This window comes from Diceros bicornis, unplaced genomic scaffold (genome assembly GCF_020826845.1).
Source record: "Diceros bicornis minor isolate mBicDic1 unplaced genomic scaffold, mDicBic1.mat.cur scaffold_265_ctg1, whole genome shotgun sequence".
In the NCBI taxonomy this organism is placed as follows: Eukaryota; Metazoa; Chordata; class Mammalia; order Perissodactyla; family Rhinocerotidae; genus Diceros; species Diceros bicornis.
This window is the reverse complement of record NW_026691141.1, coordinates 170,497-176,627: the sequence shown is the minus strand read 5'-3', so window position 1 is coordinate 176,627 and position 6,131 is coordinate 170,497. Positions and strand designations below refer to the sequence as shown.

The following is a 6,131-nucleotide window of genomic DNA, read 5'->3' as shown; positions in this document are numbered from 1 at the left end:
TCACCAAAGAAGATACACAGATGGCAAATAAGCACATGTAAAGATGCTCAACATCATTAATCTTGAGAAAAATGTACATAAAAACCACATTGAGATACTGCTACGTACCTATTGGAATGACTAGAATTAAAGAGGATGACCATACCAAGTGTTAATGAGGGTGGAAAGTAACTGGAACACTCCTACATTGCTGGTGGGAACACAAAGTGGTTCAGCCTCTTTGGAAAACAGTTTTAAAGTGTAGTTTGTTATGCTGCTAACAAATTAGCACAAATTTCATGGCTTAAAACAACTCAGATTTATTGTTTTACAGTTCTGTAGGTTAGCAGTCTGACATGGGTCTCCTTCAGCTAAAATCAAGGTGTTGGCAGAGCTAGGTTCTTTTGGGGGGACTCTAAAGGTTAATCCATTTCCTAGACTTTTCAAGCTTCTAGAGACCACCACATTCCTTAGGCTGTGGCCCCCCTCCTCTACCCTCAAAACCAAGAACTCGACATCTCTCTGGCCCTGCTTCCCTTGTTGCATCTTTTTTCTACTCTACTGCTTCTCTTTCCCTTTTAATGTGCTTTGTGATGCACTGGGCCCCTTGGATAATCCAGGATAATCTCCCTATTTTAAAGTCAGTTGATTAGCAACCTTAATTTCATCTGCAAATTTAATTCACCTTTGCCAAGTAAACTAATGTATTCCCAGGTTCCAGGGATTAAGACATCGTTGTGGGCCATGACTTTGCTACCACAAACAGTTTTTAAAATAAAGTTAAACATACACATACCATGTGACCCAGCAATTCCACTTCTAGGTGCTTACTCAAGACAGGAAGACCTATGTTTACACAAAAACTTGTTTGCAAAGATTTATAGCAGCTTTATTCATAGTCAAAAAAGACAAAACTGAAAATAACTCAAATGTCCTTCAACTGCTGGGTGGATAAACTGTGGTACAGTCACACAATAGATACTACATTCAGCAATAAAACAGAAGGAACTGCTGATACAGGCAACAACATGGATGAACACTCAAATCAATGTATTGTGCTAAATGAAAGAATCCAGACTCAAAAGGCCAAATACTGTAGGATTCCATTTATATGATATTCTACAAAAGACAAACCATAGGGAAAGACAACAGATCATTAGTCACCAGGGGTTAAGGGTGGGGGAAGAGATGACTACAAAAGAGCAGCTGAAGGGAGTTCTGGGTGCTGGAACTGTTCTGTATCTCAATTTTGGTAGTTGCACAGCTCTATGAATTTGTCAAAACAGTTGTACAAAGAGGAAAACAAATACATCATTTCTCACTCATCAGATTGGCAAAACTTTAAAAATCTGACAATGCTGACCTGACAATTCCCAGGGCAAGGATGACTCAGACACTGTTGGCGGGAATGGAAATTGTTAAAACTTCAGAGGATGATTTGGCTGCAGCTCGTCAAGTTTCAGATGCACGTCAGCCTCTGGCCCAGCAATCCACTCAGAGGCAGGTGTCCATTCTAGGGAGTCCTCCACACGTGTGCTTGAGGAGACACGCACAAGGATAGTCATTAAATATGCTAGGGGAATCAATTAATTGTGGTTAGTAGTTATTTAAAAAAGAAAGGAAAAAACACATATGGGAAAGAATCAACCCTGCTGGCTACATATATGATTTGAGAAGGTAACTCACTGCTTTGTCTCCTTAATAGTATATAGCACAGACAACATTGTACTAGGAATCCTGAGACAAGCATCTGAGCATTTAGTTCCAACTCTGCCACTACATAGCATTCAGACTATGGACAACTTAACTCGAGAAACCTCACTTTCCATTTCCTGGAAAATGAAGAGTTTAGACTCTACAACCACTAAAATTATTTCCAACTCAACAATTCTATGATTCAATAAGTCAACAATCAAAAATTATATTCCAAAGTACCTATGTTGAGAAACTGTTTTTCCCAGACACCCTGAAATCAGAAACTATCAGAGAAATAGGACATCTTAATATATTGATACATAAAATGGTCCAAATTTCTTGGTATGTCTATGATGAGCGTTTTAATCAAGATCGTAACTCAGAAAGAGCGTATAAACAGCTAAACCCACCATATTGACTTGGGTCACCCTCAGGTAAAACTTATATATCCTCTCCCACTTTAACATTCCAAAACAAATTCAGCATACTAATGAGTCTATCTTGTCAAGTTCAGGTCTGTCTAGCCAAAAGTCATTCATGTATATGGTAAGATATTAACAAAGATAAAATGATGAAGGGCTTTTTGTATTTTTGCCTGTTTCATCTATAAAGATCTTACATTATAATTTAATAGCTTCAGCCTGCTACAATAATTTAAAGAGCCTTTTGAAACTTGTAATATGCCATGTCCAACAGGATCTAGTAAAAAAAATCAGTAGTTCAGAATACAAAAAAGCTTATTTAAAAATTTCATTACTGCCAATACTTACACTTCAAAGACACCAATAACCAACATGTCATTTCTTCCTACTGCAGAATTTAATAGGTTATTAACTTCTGGTATCATCCAAAAGCATAATTAGGATGGTATCATTAAAATGTATTTTTTAAATCAGAAATATTAAAACTAATGATTAAACTATTAAACTAAATGATTAACTAAATATTAAAACTAATGACAACTAACAATCTGTTGTCTTTCCCTATGGTTTATCTTGTCTAGACTATCATATAAATGATAGCCTTCCGTATTTGACCTTTTGACTTTCACCTTGTCAGTCAAATCAAAATTTCAAAATTCTTTTTCCTTGGGCTTTCCAAATCTAAATTCTTACATCTAAATGACTACGGAGACAAAACACACACTACACACTACTTCTAAAATCCTCCTCCTGATCCGATTTTAATTTTAGCACCAACTGCCTAGAAAATCCTTTTGACTGAAACCAAAATTCCGTACACATTATGTCAATCATCAATTGATCAGTCATCAGTCTATGTTAACAGAAGGTGAGTTATTAGGAAGTTACATAATTTGCACCAAAGATTGTTTAAAGCTTCTTTCATTAAATGCAGTTTACAACAATTCACAGGCTTCAAAGTTCGCCTTGCAAATATAGAGTCAATTATCAGAAACCATTAATGCCATTAGGCTTTTCTATAAAAGTGGTCCCAAGGAAGTAGGAACGTTTATTTGTTTAATGAAGGCAATGAGGAGCCCAATAGCCTGAGCCAGAGTTGGGCTCCCACCGCCTGGGGCAGCCTGCCAGGAGCCCCGTGGCCCGCCCCCGACACCGCGCTCCCGCCGTCAGCGGCGGAGATCTCCAAACCGAGCCCGCCGTCCACCACCTACCTCAGCGCTGCCTCCTGCCCAGCGCTCCTCCACACTGTAGAAAGGAGAGCTCCCCAGCGCTGAAAATCCTGGAGAAAGGATCCAGAAACCGCCAATTCCCACCACACAAACCCCTGCAGCACCACCTCCCCACCAGGGACCCCGCCTCCAGTGCGCGCGCCTGGGGCTCTCCAGCTCGCTGGCGCCTCTGCTGCTATGAGCGCCGGTCCTGCGCATGCGCGGGCCTCCGAGGATACAATGGGAACCGCTGGGGGCCAGCCGGCAGGGGGAGAGGGGTTGGAGACCGACTTGTCCCTGAGATGGAGAGCAGTGGCGCTCTGCAGCCCTAGACTCTGCTCTCCTTGGATGAACTTCAGCTCCTGGAGAAGATCTGTCTTCCCTTGAGGCGGCTCCTCCTGTCCTGAGAAGCACGTCACGTGATCTAAAATTTGTTTAAAAAAGGACAATGACATCCTTAACACCCGATGTGTGTTGTGTCCCCAGAAGAATTCTCTGCTTCCCCAGAAGACTAGACAGCGAGCAGCTGGGACCAAGTTCTGACCCGGGAAGGAAGGATGCTGAGTGCGCAGCTGTCTCCCCTACCCTGACTCCTTCCCCTGATCTGTGGCCCTGATGGTGTTGGGGGTGCGTGTAGGTGATGACTCTCAAGTGTTTGCCCATGGTATTACATTTCTTATGGTTTAGTGGTTAAAACGGGAGGCTAGCTGTCAGTTTCTCAGAGGATTTCACTTGCAGAAATGTCTTTGGACAAAGTTTGTTTTCTTCATTTCTGATTTTTAAATTCAATAATAATCAAAATACTTATTTTCTTAATTTCATTGGCATGCTAAAACAAACTTAAGTCATTTAGTTTTCACCAAATTGCCCACATTTTCCTTAAAATTTTGGAAGTATTGCTGTTTGAGGTAAAGAAAGTGTTTGGGAAGAACAATTACCCTCAGATAATATCTTCCCAGGTAAAGGTACAAACACATAGTTAAGAGCCATTTTGAGGTGGCTGACGAATACATCCAGTTTGAGTTCTACAATGGATCGTCCAAAGTAAAGGTTAAATTAGTAATTTTCTGAGGAGTTTGCAAGTAAATGTTCATGTCGCCTTCACCTAATAGGTCTGCTGATTTAAATGAAGGTTGAGCTTAATGATAAAAGTTTTCAAGAGACTGAGAAATATTAAGTAAATGTACTTTAAAAAGAAAAAGTACAAATTAAAGTAATGCCCGCCATTATCCTCTTTAAAACAGAGTCACAGTAGCACTATTGTCAAGGTATGAGAAGGAATAGAAATGCTTTATAAAGTCAATTCTTCACTTCTAAAGGACCTAATGTGATATTCTAGAAGTCTCCATAGTCTTTTAGTCATCTACATTTAAATTGCTCAATTTATGTTTTAAAGACTAATGAATCTGAGGGCAAAATATTCAAGGTCAGTGTTTAATTGTTTTTCGTTGTTGCAAAGTACATGGGTATAAAGTGTGGCTGAAATCCATGGTCTTGGAGAAGAAAAATATACAGAACTTATTTATTACTCTCACAGTGTGTCCTGACTTAATCCTACAAATGTCCCAAGAATAAAGCCTCAGTGAATTCCATTCTGTTCTTAGATATGACATCTTTCATTCGTAATGAATAGTCTCAAATTAGGCTCTAGCTAGTAATTATGTTCCTGATGCAAATAGGCAATAAAAAAGAAGCCGTGCTTGATTAAATTGGGCTCAAGAGGAATACTTAGAACCAATATTTGTTTTTGGCTTTGTTTTTCTTTATCAATTTCTTTCTCCTCAGCAGAGTCAGCAGATAAATGACACAGAAAGCTGAGAGACTGGAGGGCAGGGTCTTGAGGAATATGAGATTTCCTAATCTTCAAGATCCTTTTTATCTTTAAAATTCTATGGTTTTTGCTATTTATGTAGGGGTTCATTTTTTTCATTATTTCTAATAGTGATCATAATAGTGAGACTAACACAACTTAGCACCTGTGGAACACTTTTCAACGTAAAAATTTAAGTTATTCTGACAATTGTTAATATTTTAAAAAGCTGTTAAGAGCTAATCTGATGCTCAGAGGATTTTTAGCGTAGTGAGACTGTTCTGCACGTAATAGTGGCTACATGTCACTATATGTGTGTCAAAACCCATGGAACTGTACAATACAAAGAGTCCTTAAACTAGGGACTGTAGTTCATAATAATGTATTAATAGTATGTCAACAGAAAATAACTTTAAGCAAGGGGCATTGACTGATGGAATTGTGGACTTAAATTTAGTTATACAGATAGCCAACAGGCACATGAAAAGATGTTCAACATCAATAACTGTCAGGGAAATGCAAATCAAAACTACAATGAAATATCACCTCACACCTATCAGAATGGCTATAATTAACAACACAGGAAACAAGTGTTGGAGAGGATGTTAAGAGAAGGGAACTCTCGTACACGGCTGGTGGGAGTGCAAATTAGTGCAGCCACTATGGAAAACAGTATGGAGATTGTTCGAAAAATTAAGACTAGAACTACCATACAATCCAGCTCTTCCACTGCTGCGTATTTATCCAAAGAACATGAAAAAACTAATGTGTAAAGATACATGCATTCATTCATTGTGGGTTTCTGCACTACTACCTCAAGGAGTGCCGCCCCCTCAACCTGAACAGCCACCTGGCACTACTAGAAATGAAAGACATCCCTTCACCATGGATTGGAGGACTCCTTATTCTGACGATGTCAACATTATCCAAAGAGATCAACAAATCCAGTGCAGTCCTTATCAAAATCCCAAGGACATTTTGTGCTAAAATAGAAAAAAACCCATCCTAAGATTCTTA

At 39.1% G+C, this 6,131-nt stretch overlaps 1 long non-coding RNA gene across 1 annotated transcript; it reads right to left on the bottom strand.

Annotated features, from left to right (window-relative positions):
* Positions 1-1,012: 1,012 nt before the first annotated feature.
* On the bottom strand, positions 1,013-3,486 carry LOC131402784 (uncharacterized). Its single transcript, XR_009218961.1, has 2 exons — positions 3,308-3,486; positions 1,013-1,515 (listed from the first exon to the last, which is right to left on the bottom strand). It is a non-coding gene; the product is annotated as an uncharacterized LOC131402784 (long non-coding RNA).
* Positions 3,487-6,131: the final 2,645 nt, after the last annotated feature.